The sequence below is a fragment of the Myotis brandtii genome, unplaced genomic scaffold (genome assembly GCF_000412655.1).
Source record: "Myotis brandtii unplaced genomic scaffold, ASM41265v1 scaffold1229, whole genome shotgun sequence".
Taxonomy (NCBI): domain Eukaryota; kingdom Metazoa; phylum Chordata; class Mammalia; order Chiroptera; family Vespertilionidae; genus Myotis; species Myotis brandtii.
This window is the reverse complement of record NW_005354286.1, coordinates 114,020-128,495: the sequence shown is the minus strand read 5'-3', so window position 1 is coordinate 128,495 and position 14,476 is coordinate 114,020. Positions and strand designations below refer to the sequence as shown.

Genomic DNA, 14,476 nt, shown 5'->3' with positions numbered 1-14,476 from the left:
TCCTGCCTTTGAAACACCATAATATTGTCTCCTTCTTACCGACATGTATTGTATGGCCTCACGTTTTCTTTGTGCCCCTCCTCTGACTGCTCTTCTCCCACAGCTGTGCTGAGTGTGGGGGCTCCTCCTCTGTGACCTCCCCATCCTGGCATTTCCAACTTGATTATAGTTGCCTGTTTGTGTGTTTTTCCAGTGAGCTCCTCGGGGGCAGACCTGAATTGTGCCTGGGACGTAGTAGATGCTCCATAAACGTTTATTGAGCAAACAGTGAATCGGCCTCCTGCCAGCTAGACTGTCAGCTCCTGTGTGGGCTCCCTTTGTACCTCCACCTCTCCACTCGTTCTCACGTTGGTTCTGTTCTTTGAACTTTCATCAGAAATTGCTAATCTTCTCTAGTTTTCCTTTGTGTTTTGACTATTGGTGAAATGAAGCTCAGAGGAAAGCTTTTGTATCTGATTTTTCTTTTTCACGGGCAATTTGAGCCCATGTTCAGAGCCATAATCCAGCAGCTGGAAGGGAAGGGAGGTGACAGGCAGGTCAGGAAACCAGTGACCGCAGGAGCCTGGCTCCCCGCCTGCCTCCACCTCCCTGTAGCTGGTGGTGAATGGGCCTTGCGCGAGGTTGGGGTTTGGTCCTCTTATCTGCCGGCATCCATCCATCCGTATGCTCTTCAAGCTGCTTTAATCAATGGACGATTGCATTTTAACCCACTTCCTTGCTCCGAACATTTTTGCATAAATGAATGTGTCAGCAGTTTCCTAATTTCAGACTGTTTACTGCGCTTGTTAAGTGTCCCAGAGACATTCCTTACCAATTCTACTAGTTTTCTCGGTTACCATCGTCTTTGAGGACTTGTCCCAGCCTTTCCTACCTAACAGTAACCAGCGGTTGTCTCTCATAGCTGTAGAGTTCTTCCCCTTTTACAGGGGCTTCTACACACATCACCGGATCTTTTCCCACCAGTCCTAGCCAGCAGGCAGGACAAATGGTCACTTCTCGTGTTCAGGCAGGAAACGGACTCAGCAGCTCAGTGTCTTACGTGAGGTCACGTCATCAGTGTGAATGGAGTTGGGTATTTCTGTCCTCTGCACCATCTTACCATCTTGGTCCTTCTCCGTGGAAGCCCCCGCTGCCGTCACAGAACCTGACTCTGTCTCTCACCTGTCTCTTACTCACCCTCACTGTTCCTTTTGGGGAGGGGAGCCTGGATCTGTTGGGAGATGCAGTCTGACCCTGGTGTCGCCCCGAACCCCAGCCAGGCTGCTTTCTTGAGAAAGTAGACGTCTGTGGATATCTTGCTCCCAAGACCTTCTAGTCAGTCTGGTAAGTTTTATTTTTGGTAGGGCTCACTGAAACGCAGGAAGCTTAATGAATTTACGTTAATGCTGCCCTGTGTTACTCTATGAGTGAACGGGAAGACGCTAAGAGAGGCTTGATCAGCTTAATCTGGCTGTATCTCATGATGTTCTTTCCCTCCCTTCTCCTTTCAGTCATTGCAAATGGTCCCATCAATCAAGGCGGCAGCTCACTGCTCTATGGCCATGTGGGATTGTTTAGTTAATTGTGACTTTATAAAAATGGCTCAACGTTTAATTAGAAAGCAGATTGTCGAATGACATTTTGGTTTGTCCTCTGATGGGGGAATTGGAAACTAGGCTTTGTCATGATAGGAGACAGGCTCTGGTACAGAAGGAGGCGTATTAACTGAGAGCAGCATGGGATTGCAGTGAGTCATTGTTTTCCTACAACAGGCCGCCTTCTCTGGGCTTTTTGTGGAGAGAGACCTCCCTCTGCATCTGATGCCACCTTAGATTTTCCTAGGGGAGACTCTAACTTGGAACCCCCAAACAGGGTGGTACTTGAAATGGTGTACTTATCAGGGTGCAGGACTAGATACCAAGAACCTACTGGCGCTACTTAAAAACATCAGTATCAAGAAATCAGCAAACCTATTATGATGCTTGTAATTGAAGAAAATAGCTTACATTTTTTATTTGCAATTGCGGTGTGATGCAAATAGCATTTTACTGTGAAAAGTTATTGTTTCTATTGTTTCTTAGCCCCAAAGCTGGTATCTGCATTACTACTGAGGGCCATCATAGAGGCGGCCTGCGCGTGTCCTGGTTGAGTTTGGTCCCATATGCTCCTCATGTGTACCTCCCCTTGGCTGGCATACAGGTGGACATTGGAACACCATGAGAGGAGGTCAGGAAGGGCCACCAGTAAGAATGGCCCCAGGAATCCACCCCTCCACATGTCACCTCTGTAGTATGTAGCACTTTTATACCTTTTATATCAGTTAGAAAACTTATATATCTCATGGGCATCTCAAGCTTAATGAGTCTAAATCAGGGGTGGGCAAACTTTTTGACTCGAGGGCCACAATGGGTTCTTAAACTGGACCGGAGGGCCGGAACAAAAGCATGGATGGAGTGTTTGTGTGAACTAATATAAATTCAAAGTAAACATCATTACATAAAAGGCTACGGTCTTTTTTTTTTTTTTAGTTTTATTCATTTCAAACGGGCCGGATCCGGCCTGTGGGCCGTAGTTTGCCCACGGCTGGTCTAAATATTTACTCTTGGTTCCTCCTACCACAACCTCTTTCCAGACACCCCCCACCCCCAATCTCATTAAGGTGCACAGCTGTTAACTTGTTTTTTCAAGCCAGAAACTGGGGAGTCACTCACCCTTCTCTTCCTCCAAATCACCAAGTCCTAGGGATGCTTCTGAAATGCGTCTGCTGCCCTCCACATCGACCTCCCAAGTCCGACAGAGTCATTGCCTCGGTGACCACAAAGGCCTCTGAGCTGGCTGCCCTGCTTCCTCTTTCCCTCCATTCCGTTCAGCACTTTGGACCCAGAGAGATCTCTACAAGTACTTGGCACATCATTTCACCCCCTTTGTTAACCCTGGTAGTGACCACCTCCTGCTCTTGGACAAATCCCCTACTCTCAGCATGGCCCATGGAGAGACGGCACCGTCTGGGGCCCAAACCTGGCTGGAGGTCCCACAGCACTGTTGACATCACACTGAAGTGGCTTGTAAGATTTTCTCCCTTTCACTGTGGACTTCCTGGGCAGATAGCAATGGCTTTCATTTTCCAAATGCAGTAGAATAACTGCTCACGAAGGTATACTTAGAATGGATGTTGTGTCCTGGGAAATAGTACAGGGAGTGATTTCTTCCTCCAAACCCCAGAATATCAACTCTTACAACACAAAGGTGGACCACTATTTCATTTGGATCATGAATAAGTGAATAACCAATATGTAATCAACTAAAATTATAACACCCTTGCGACTTTCCAAGTAGCACTCTCCACGAAATATTTTGATATAAAAATGTGTGCAGTATTTTAGCTTAGGCAATCATGAATAAAACTTGCTCCAGGCTGGTAGAAGAAAAGACCGATTTCAACAGGGGAAATAAGAAACACACTAAATATTAGTACACAGCTTTCCTTTTTAGACACATATCTCCTATCCTGAAACCTATTTGCTTTCCTTATTTACTCTTGAGCTATTCTTTTGTGTGTTTGTGGAGCGATGTATACACAAATACACACCTGAAACAGAAGTTCTTAGTTGAGTGATGCTTCCCATTCTCCTCAGGCCTTTCATTCAAGGTAATGAATGGGAATACTGAGTTTTCAGCTTTATTTTTGACGGCCTCAAAGTAAGACAACTTTTCTATGACCTTGAATTAGAAACTTTTTATGCTACCGGTTTGGTGGGTCACTCTGATGAGTTACAAGCCAAGACTGTAGTGGGAATACCAGGCAGGGTGATCTTAATACAGCGTGACACGCACTGTGGTGGAGTTAGTCATAGAGCAGAGGGATGACTACCGGTTTGGTGGGTCACTCTGATGAGTTACAAGCCGAGACTGTAGTGGGAATACCAGGCAGGGTGATCTTTTAATACAGCGTGACACGCACTGTGGTGGAGTTAGCCATAGAGCAGAGGGATGGAACTTCACTCACTTTGGGGAGTGGGAAGTCATGAAATGCTTCTAAGGCATGTGACCTTTGAGATAGGTCTTGAATGAAGAGCTTGCTAAGTGGAAGGAGTGACTGGGAGAAAGAGGTAGAACAGGGCATTTCAGAGAGCTACACGGACAGAGGCTGGGAGTCAGCAGGAGCGTGCTGTGCCTAGATTGCTGCCTGGAGGGCTGCTGTGACCACACCACGGAAGGTGGGGTGGGGTGGGGGCTGGAGGGCAGGCAGAGCCAGATGGTCCAGCGAACGCCCCTGTGAAATGTTCCCCTGGGTCGTCACTGGATCTGATTTGTCTTTTACGGCAGGGGTCCTGTAGGCTCGGTCTCTACTTTTAAGGCTTCTCCCAAATGGCAGGAGAATGGTGATCTGATTCTGACACGCAAGTTCTTTTATCAGTTTCTATGGGTGTGAGACTCAAAATTCCACAGACTTCCAGGTTCAAGGTATGACTGCGGGCCACCTACCAGTAATTACAGAGACGTTATTACAAGTTCCTGAAATGTGATTGGTGATAAATGACTGCCCTGTTGGAGTGTATGGATGACCGTGTTCCATATTTCACTGGGAGTTCAGCTGCCTCGCCTGGCTCAGCAGTGTGTGTTTCAGGGTCCTATGGAGCACAGGCCCTTGGGGTTCCTGGGGATCAGAAACAGTGCTCTAATGCCATCTTGAATTTGTGACAATTTTTTATTGCTAAGAATCCAGATATTTAATTGTCAGTAACTGTTAGCTTGGCTTTCTAATGATCAGTTTAGCATGGTTTGGTTGGTTGTTAACCTGGAAGTGTGAAGATATTTACAACAGGGATATGTTTTCACTTAAGAAGTTCCAATAACTAGACTTTAAACACATATGAGGTTTAAATGAGTCATCTCTACCCCTTTGCTAGAGAAAATGTATACATCTCCTGCATCCATCTCTACAGCGATTCCTCACGATGGTTACCACATTCTGTTTTGTGGGTAAGGCAAAGTGTGTGGAATGAACAGGTTGTAGTATCCTTTGCCCTGCCTTCATGGGCAGTGATTCTAGAAGGATTTAGAAATGCTTGTACTGCCTGGCCGGTTGAGCGTCATCCCATGCACCAGAAGGTTGCCAGTTCAATTTCCAGTCAGGGCACGTGCCTGGATTGTTGGCTTTATCCCCGGTAGGGGTTGTGTGGGTAAGGCAAAGTGTGTGGAATGAACAGGTTGTAGTATCCTTTGCCCTGCCTTCATGGGCAGTGATTCTAGAAGGATTTAGAAATGCTTGTACTGCCTGGCCGGTTGAGCGTCATCCCATGCACCAGAAGGTTGCCAGTTCAATTTCCAGTCAGGGCACGTGCCTGGATTGTTGGCTCTATTCCCGGTAGGGGTTGTGCAAGAGGCAGCCGATCCATGTTTCTCTCTCTCTCTCCCTTCTTCTCTCTCTAAAACTAATAAAAAACATTAAGAAAAAGAGAAATGTTTGTATTATTTAGGGCTCAAGAAAGTGGAAAGGTAAGGTGGGGAGGCTGTTACAGAATCCTCATGAACTAAGATGAGGGCCTGACCTAGGGGTGGTGGGGATGGGGCTGAGAGGATATGTTTGGAAGATGTTTAGGATAAGGGACTGGAGGACTTGGGGAACAGTTTGATGTAGGGAATACGGGAGAGGGGAAGCGTCTGGGAAATGCCCAAACATTAGTAAGAGGAACAGGCTTATGTCATTCAGCAAATACTAGTGGGGAAGTTGGGCAAAAGGTGATCAACTCTTTAAACAGGCAGAACAGATGAAGGGCCTATTTTAAAGGCATAAGAGGGCAAACAGGCAATTAATTTTGACTGAGGGGACCAGGGGAGTTTTCTCAGTGGTGTGAATACATAAAGCCAGCCAAGATGAAGAGACGTGGCCATAGGCACATGTTGACTTGTTCTACCTCTACATGCAGAAGTCCAACTGCTTGACAGGGCTGGGCTTGGCACACGGGGCCTGGAAGGCCAGGCCAAGTCTGCACTGTTGTTGGCACTGGGGGCCACTGAAGGCTTCTTAGTTAGAGGGCTAAGATCACAGAGGGTTTAAGTGGAGTCGTTCCGTCTGAAGATTGAGGAGTCAGGAGGTTGGAGGCAGGAGGCTATGTGGGGAGAGACATTGAGGACCTCATTGAGGGCAGGGAGAGCATGCAGGCTTGGAGTTCGGAGTGCATGTGTGTCTGCAGCATTTATTTCATCGGGAGGTGGCGTGGGATGTGGAATCTGGAATCAGTACCGAGGGAGAATACAGCCCCTAGAATGGGGCTGTGGTGGGTAAGTGGAGGGGTGGCAGGGGTAGTGGTGGAAGGCGGAGTTGAAGGTGGCTCGGAGACCCCCTCTCAAAGGGGCCATTGCGTGACTGGGTTTGCCTTAGCAGCAGCAGTGGTCTTCCGGGACCTAGTTCATTGTTGACCTGGGGACTCCCTGGGCCTGGCAGAATCAGTCGACCTTGTCTTCAGTGGTCAAAAGCCTTCTTGTTCTGTGCCCTTTGCCCAAACCATCTGTATGTTTGTTCCGTTTGGTAAACCAGCTTACATTTCAGCAAAAAGAGGTGGCATTGAAATAAAAGCCACATACTTACCACTCAGTGACAGACTCAATTTCAACGGCCAAGTGCATTGTCTGATGGGGTGCTTCTCCTTCCCTTCCCCCAAAATCCACCCTGTGGAGACTCGAGAACAGAGACAAGCTGCTGTGTAAATTCGGATTTGATAGCAGCTCAGTTTACTGTCTGCTTTTTGCACAATATTTTAATTTTGGCAGCAGTCAAGGCCTATGGTGGAAGCTTTGAGACATTCGCCGGTGGACTGTAGAGTCCTTTTCGGATGGATCTCCTGGCCTCCTCTGCTCTTCTCTCACTCGCTGGACATGAGCAGCATGTCCCAGTCGGCCGAGGGCCCTTCTTCCCCTCGTCTGCTCCAGGCTTCCTCCTGCCTTTCCTTCCGGCCTCTGCTCTCTAATCAGAGATGTGGTCTCTTGTAACACTCTCTGTATTACAGTCACCTTATGCTGCTTTGTGTTTCTTCACAACACTTCACTCCTTGACATACTACATATTTATTTGTCTCTGCCCGTCTCCCTCTGCTAGCACGCGTGTTCCTTCAGAGCAGGGACTCTGTGTTGTTCAGTATTCCATCCCCACTGCCAGGACAGTCCTCACGCATCGCGGTTGTCCTTTATTTGCTGAATCAGTGACTGATCTGATGGAGCCGTCGGTTGGTCAGTCTGCATATTCACTGCAGTTTTGTCTGTGCCTGGCATGTGGTTGGCGCTCTGTGGGTGACTGAATGAATGAATTGGCGTGTGAATGACTGTGTGATGAGCTAGTCCCAGCATTGTTGAATAAATGAATGGATGAGTGAGCGTGCCCGCCTCTTTCTGCGACTGACCCTCGCTCGATGGGGGTGCCCCCAGCTTCCTTGTTTGTGAAGGCCCAGATGTATGTCCTTGAGTGCGTGAGGTGGCTTGTGTTTGATGATTCAGCCATTAACTTACTCTTTCTCCGTATGTCTGCCATCCGCCAGGCTCTGTAATTAACTTGCTGTAATTGGGCTTAGAGCTGAATTTTTCATTTTAAAGATGCCATAAACAGCCGCCGCTTGTGATATCTTGGTTTTTAATGAAGACCCTGCCAAATAGAACATGAGGACGGAGGTACGTGTCTGGGAGCACAGGGGCCGTCAGCTCAGGCCTGGCCACAGCAGCGAGGACAGGCGGTGGGGCCTGGGAGAGCAGTGGGTCTCTGCACCCGGGATGCCCACCGTATGCAGGCAGAGCCCCGTATGCACCGTATGCGCATCTTCCTCCAGGGTCGCGTTTCACCCAGCGATTTGGGGGAAATAACAGAGCAGTGATGACATGCGTGTCAGAGGTGACATGCGAACTCATTTTTTTGGTTGATTTTTCTTTGTTAAATGGCACTTAAATATATAAAATAAATATCAAAAATATAAGTCTTTGTTTTACTATGGTTGCAAATATCAAAACATTTCTATATGTGACACGGCACCAGAGTTAAGTTAGGGTTTTTCAAAATGCTGACACGCCGAGCTCAAAAGGTTCGCCATCACTGACTTAGAGAATATTAAAATAAATGTGAGTGTTTGTTAGAGGGGAATCCGACAAAACTTGGTGGCTAAGAGCAGGGCTCTGGAACCAGACTTCTGGGCTTGAATCTGTCCCACCACTCACTTGCTTTGCGGTCCTCGTTTCTTGCCCTTTAAGCTGGGAGCCTGTGACGCAGCAGAGCCTGCGGCATGGGGACCATGTTGTCAGCATTCAGTGAGAGCCGCGCAGCCTCTGTCACGGTGCCAATCACACGGAAAGCAAACAAGGGCTAATGTTCTGTGCCATTGCTTGACGTTTTTAAGATAAAAGAGGAGGCAAATGAAATTTTATTCTTGCAGTGAATCTGCTTCAGACCTGGCCTCCAGGGATGAGTGTTCACTCACTTCTGCCATATTTGAGATGGAAAAGTTAGCACAGCATCACCTTAAGAAAACCAGCACATACAGTTGCCTAGTGTGCATGTTTTCACCAGATCGCCACCCAACCCTGTCTTGGTCTTGAGCTGTCACAGAGTTGAGCTGTTGTTAACGACGTGCTAAATTAACCACGCTTACTTTCAGTACCTGCTGTCTTAAATACCTAACTGAATAGCAGGTGAACTTGAAGGAACCTACAGGTTTGGATAAAGGATTGCCATTTAAGGAATGCCAGTCCTTAGAAAAGCTTGTGACTTCTCTGAGAGCTTTCACACACATTCTTTCCATTTCATCCTCATAACAGCCTGTTATTCATCAAGGTAGAGAAGACGTGAGAGTGGAAAGAGTCTTCAGTAACTCTTGGGTCCATCTTTTTCCGCTGATTCCTGAATCCCTTTTACAGCATCCCATTAGTCTCTTGGTTTCTCCTAGAGATGGGGAGCTCCCTACCCAAAAAGCAGTCCAGTCTCGCTCCCTGTAACTTCTGCCCCCTTTGTTCACCTTGTCTTCTGAGCATACCTAATCCGAGCACTTCTTCCGCATGTGATTAATGTTCTTTTTGGTATGCAGACCTTGTGACTGAGTGTTTATACAGTTTTTTTTTTTCTGAGAACATGACTTAACCATTTAGTAGCCCTTCATGGGGGTAAGTCTTCTTAACCCAGTATTTATCAACTGCAGGTCACAGCCCATCAACTGATTGTGAAATCTCTTTTAGTGTGGAAAGAATCTTCAGTAACTCTTGGGTCCACCTCTTCCCTCTGATTCCTGAATCCCTTTTACAGCATCCCATTAGTCTCTTGGTTTCTCCTAGAGACGGGGAGCTCCTTACCCCAAAAGCAGTCCAGTCTCGCTCCCTGTAACTTCTGCCCACTTTGTTCACCTTGTCTTCTGAGCATACCTAATCCGAGCACTTCTTCTGCATGTGATTAATGTTCCTTTTGGTATGCAGATCTTGTGACTGAGTGTTTCTACAGTTTTTTTTTCTGGGAACATGACTTAACCATTTAGTAGCCCTTCTTGGGGGTAAGTCTTCTTAACCCAGTATTTATCAACTGCAGGTCACAGCCCATCAACAGATTGTGAAATCTCTTTTAGTCGATTGCAACTGGCAATTTTTTTCCTAGTGAAATAAAACAAAATAGAAAAGATGATTGGAGTGTTGCGCATCATCAGCTTGCATATTACCTTGGTAAAACATGGGTTTCGGTTTGTGTGGTGTGTGCTACTGTTAACTTTATCTGTGCATTATAACTATTTAAAAAGCCACTGTTTTGGACCCTCTTACAGGAATTTCAAGTTGCTTCATTTCTGTTTAGTCGTCATCTTTGTCCTGTCCATGGTTGGACTTGCTTCAGGTCAACTAATTAAAATGAAGTTGCTGTGCTGGGGGTTGGATCACTATTCATTTAACTCTAAAACGCCTCTATAAAGAAGAGCAGTAGGCTGTTGGGGTTAAATAACAAGACCTATCAAAGGCCCTGCTCTGTCTGCGTCCCCACCGTTCTTCAGTGCGAGGAGCTGGTGGTTGAGCACCTCGGGACTCTGTGCAATTTCAGGGCAGGTCCCTGGAAAGCAGGGTTTCCTGGAGGTTGGAAGAGCCTCCTCTGCCCGGGTTCTTGGAAGGAGCGTGGAGTGGGGACCAGCCTGCACTCACACGGCTTCTTTGTTCTCCGAGACAAGCAGGAGAGGTGTCATCTCGTCACATCTTGGCCTGAGAAATGTGACAGTAACTGGAACTGAAAAGGGAGGGGTGGAAAGAGCAGAATTGAGAGTCCCGCAGAGTTTTCAGATCCTGAAGTCCCTGTGTGTGTTGGGGATGGGAAGGTGGCTGTGGGGGGAGGGGATTCCTGGGACGGGACACGTAAGCTCTGGGGCAACAGCTGGGCTTCAGAGCCCCGGTCCTGTGCCAGGCACTTTTCTTTTGTGACCTCATGCAATCCTCACATTGTGTTTCTCTCACTTTGTCATCCGGGCCTGACGGAACCCCTGCACTAGTTAAATCCGACATCCCCAGCCCCCAGCCCTGCACCTGCACCTGCCTCACCTCCCTGTGAGATCTGTGCCGCTGACCACAGGTGGGCTGTGGTCCTGGGGTTACTGCTGGGGTGACACAGTCGTCCTCTAATGGATTTGTTCTCCTCTCCTGGACAGCTATTTAATAGCTTCTCTCTCTTAGACTTCTCCTCCCTCCACCTGCATCCTTAGTTGATGACACTCTTCCCATTTCCCTGCGAACCTCTGAGAACTTGCACAAACTCCTGCCTCCACGTCGGGCCCCAGTGCAGGGCCGGTCCCAGCTGGTGCTTCTCTCCCCATCACTTCCTTCTCCTGGTCCGTTTTCCCTCCAATGCACACATTCTGTAACCGCCCAAACACACAAAACACTTGTCCTCATGTTCTATGTCTGAGCCTATTTTTATAATAGTGTGATGCATTACCCAATAATGTTTCAATCAGTGACGGACCACATGTACAACGGTGGTCCCATATATTATAATGGAGCTGAAAAATTTATGTTGCCTGGTGATGTCATAGCCTTTGTAACGCTGTGCAATGCGTTGCAATTGCTTACAGTGTTCAGCACAGTAACATGCTGCACAGGGCTGTAGCCTAGGAGCAGTGGGCTACACCATAGAGCAGTGATGGCGAACCCATGACACGCGTGTCAGAGGTGACACATGAACTCATTTTTTTGGTTGATTTTTCTTTGTTAAATGGCATTTAAATATATAAAATAAATATCAAAAATATGTCTTTGTTTTACTATGGTTGCAAATATCGAAAAATTTCTATATGTGACACGGCACCAGAGTTAAGTTGGGGTTTTTCAAAATGCTGACACGCCGAGCTCGAAAGGTTCGCCATCACTGCCATAGAGCCTAGGTGTGTAGTGGGCTACACCATCTAGGTGTGTAAGTGCACTGTATGGTGCTCACACAAGGGCACATTTCTCAGAACATATTCCCATCATGAAGTGACGTGTGACTATAATGGTGATGGTGATGGGCGATGATGGCAACTAACACATAGTATTTTGTATATACCAGGTGTTATTCTCATGTATCATTTCACTAGGTATGATTATTGTCCCCATTTCTCAGATGAGAAATCTGAGGCACAGAAAGATGAAGTAACTTGCCCAAGGTCACAGGGCTGATAGATGGCAGAACTGGGATTTCCGCGTAGACTCTCAGCCTCCGAGTCCTGTCTTGAGAGGAGTTGCCTGCTTGTGGTCTCCATTCTCTCTGCTCCTTCCCACTCTAAGACCTACTCACATCTTCCCCTCCCTCCTCTCCACCAAGCTGTTCCCTCAAGCCACCCATCACCCGCACGTGGCCATGTCCAATGGGCAGCTCCTTCTTCCGTTCACATCTTTTTAGCCTCTTTTCCTGACTCCTCTTCGCTTCCCCAGATCTAAAAATTAGATTGCACCAGGGCTTGGTTCTCAGCCCCTTTCTCTGTCTGCACTCACTTACCGGCCTCGAGGCGTTCCTGCCTGCAGCCCAGCCATCTCCCTGAACCAACTCATTCTTCCAACTGCCTGCTCAGTGTTGGCTGCTCAGCTCAGGACGTCCAATAGGATCTCACACCTGATGTGTCCATGCTTCCCACCCCGCCCCCTTGCATCTTCCCTGGCTCCCTGAATGGCACCTCCAGGCTTCCATGTGCTCAGCACACAGAGCCTCAGTCTGTCTTCCTTTTTCACACTCCAGTTCCAGCCTGCTGGTAACTCAGGCTGACTCTGCCTTCAGCGTGCACTCAGTCTCTGACCACGTTTCACCATACCTGCCCCTGCCCGACACAAGCTACCAAGTGTCACCTGAGTCATTCATTAGCATCTTCTCTGATTTCTTGCCTCAGCCTGGCCCCTCTGACATGTATAGTCTTGACAGTGTTCAGTTTTAGATACGAGCAGAGCCCTCTGGTGGCCACCATCTTGCCCTCCACCTGCTCCCACTCTCTTCACTTCTAAAGGCTGCCCTCTGCCCTCTCCAGTGCTGCCTCTCAGACGTGCTGGGGCTGGAGTGGGGGGGCTGCCTTAGGGCCTTTGCACATGCCCCGCCCTCCTGGAAGATCTTCCCAGGAATCGGCACCTGTCGCTTCCTTCGCGTCTCTGGTGCAGTGTCACTTTCTCACGAAGCCTTCCTTGATTGATTGCTCTAAACTTACAGCCTCTGGAAGCGCCCCCTTTTACTTTCTCCGAAGCACACAGCGTCATCTGACACGTATTCTATTCATTGGTCAGCTGTCCGTCTTCCCCCATTCCCTGTAAACTGCACGAAGGCAGCCTCTTGCCTGTCTTGCTCATGGCTGCATCCCCAGCATGTTCCCTGACATAGAGTAGATGCTGGAAAAGTATTTGAAGAATAGGTGTTTGTACAGACAGTGTTTGAAGGTCTGAGAGGTTGAGTTACTTGCTCAGGGCCCAGATCCTAGAAGTGCCAGGACGGGGATTGGAGCCCCGACAGGAGCTTAATTGCTCGGGTTATTCTCATGTATCATTTCACTAGGTATGATTATTGTCCCCATTTCTCAGATGAGAAATCTGAGGCACAGAAAGATGAAGTAACTTGCCCAAGGTCACAGGGCTGATAGATGGCAGAACTGGGATTTCCGCGTAGACTCTCAGCCTCCGAGTCCTGTCTTGAGAGGAGTTGCCTGCTTGTGGTCTCCATTCTCTCTGCTCCTTCCCACTCTAAGACCTACTCACATCTTCCCCTCCCTCCTCTCCACCAAGCTGTTCCCTCAAGCCACCCATCACCCGCACGTGGCCATGTCCAATGGGCAGCTCCTTCTTCCGTTCACATCTTTTTAGCCTCTTTTCCTGACTCCTCTTCGCTTCCCCAGATCTAAAAATTAGATTGCACCAGGGCTTGGTTCTCAGCCCCTTTCTCTGTCTGCACTCACTTACCGGCCTCGAGGCGTTCCTGCCTGCAGCCCAGCCATCTCCCTGAACCAACTCATTCTTCCAACTGCCTGCTCAGTGTTGGCTGCTCAGCTCAGGACGTCCAATAGGATCTCACACCTGACGTGTCCATGCTTCCCACCCCGCCCCCCTTGCATCTTCCCTGGCTCCCTGAATGGCACCTCCAGGCTTCCATGTGCTCAGCACACAGAGCCTCAGTCTGTCTTCCTTTTTCACACTCCAGTTCCAGCCTGCTGGTAACTCAGGCTGACTCTGCCTTCAGCGTGCACTCAGTCTCTGACCACGTTTCACCATACCTGCCCCTGCCCGACACAAGCTACCAAGTGTCACCTGAGTCATTCATTAGCATCTTCTCTGGTTTCTTGCCTCAGCCTTGCCCCTCTGCTGTGTATAGTCTTGACAGTGTTCAGTTTTAAATACGAGCAGAGCCCTCTGGTGGCCACTATCTTGCCCTCCACCTGCTCCCACTCTCTTCACTTCTAAAGGCTGCCCTCTGCCCTCTCCAGTGCTGCCTCTCAGACGTGCTGGGGCTGGAGTGGGGGGGCTGCCTTAGGGCCTTTGCACATGCCCCGCCCTCCTGGAAGATCTTCCCAGGAATCGGCACCTGTCGCTTCCTTCGCGTCTCTGGTGCAGTGTCACTTTCTCACGAAGCCTTCCTTGATTGATTGCTCTAAACTTACAGCCTCTGGAAGCGCCCCCTTTTACTTTCTCCGAAGCACACAGCGTCATCTGACACGTATTCTATTCATTGGTCAGCTGTCCGTCTTCCCCCATTCCCTGTAAACTGCACGAAGGCAACCTCTTGCCTGTCTTGCTCATGGCTGCATCCCCCGCATGTTCCCTGACAGAGACGCTGAAAAAGTATTTGAAGAATAGGTGTTTGTACAGACAGTGTTTGAAGGTCTGAGAGGTTGAGTTACTTGCTAAGGGCCCAGATCCTAGAAGTGCCAGGACGGGGATTGGAGCCCCGACAGGAGCTTAATTGCTCGGTATTCTCCTTTTTCCTGTTAAATAAGGACAACAGCACATAACAAGCAGGGTTGCTGTGAAGATGAAACGAATGCACGGGAAG

At 48.5% G+C, this 14,476-nt stretch overlaps 1 long non-coding RNA gene across 3 annotated transcripts in view; it reads left to right on the top strand.

Moving 5' to 3' along the window:
• LOC102239645 overlaps positions 1–14,476 on the top strand; it is a 43,624-nt gene that overhangs the window by 21,909 nt on the left and 7,239 nt on the right. The window lies entirely within an intron of this gene.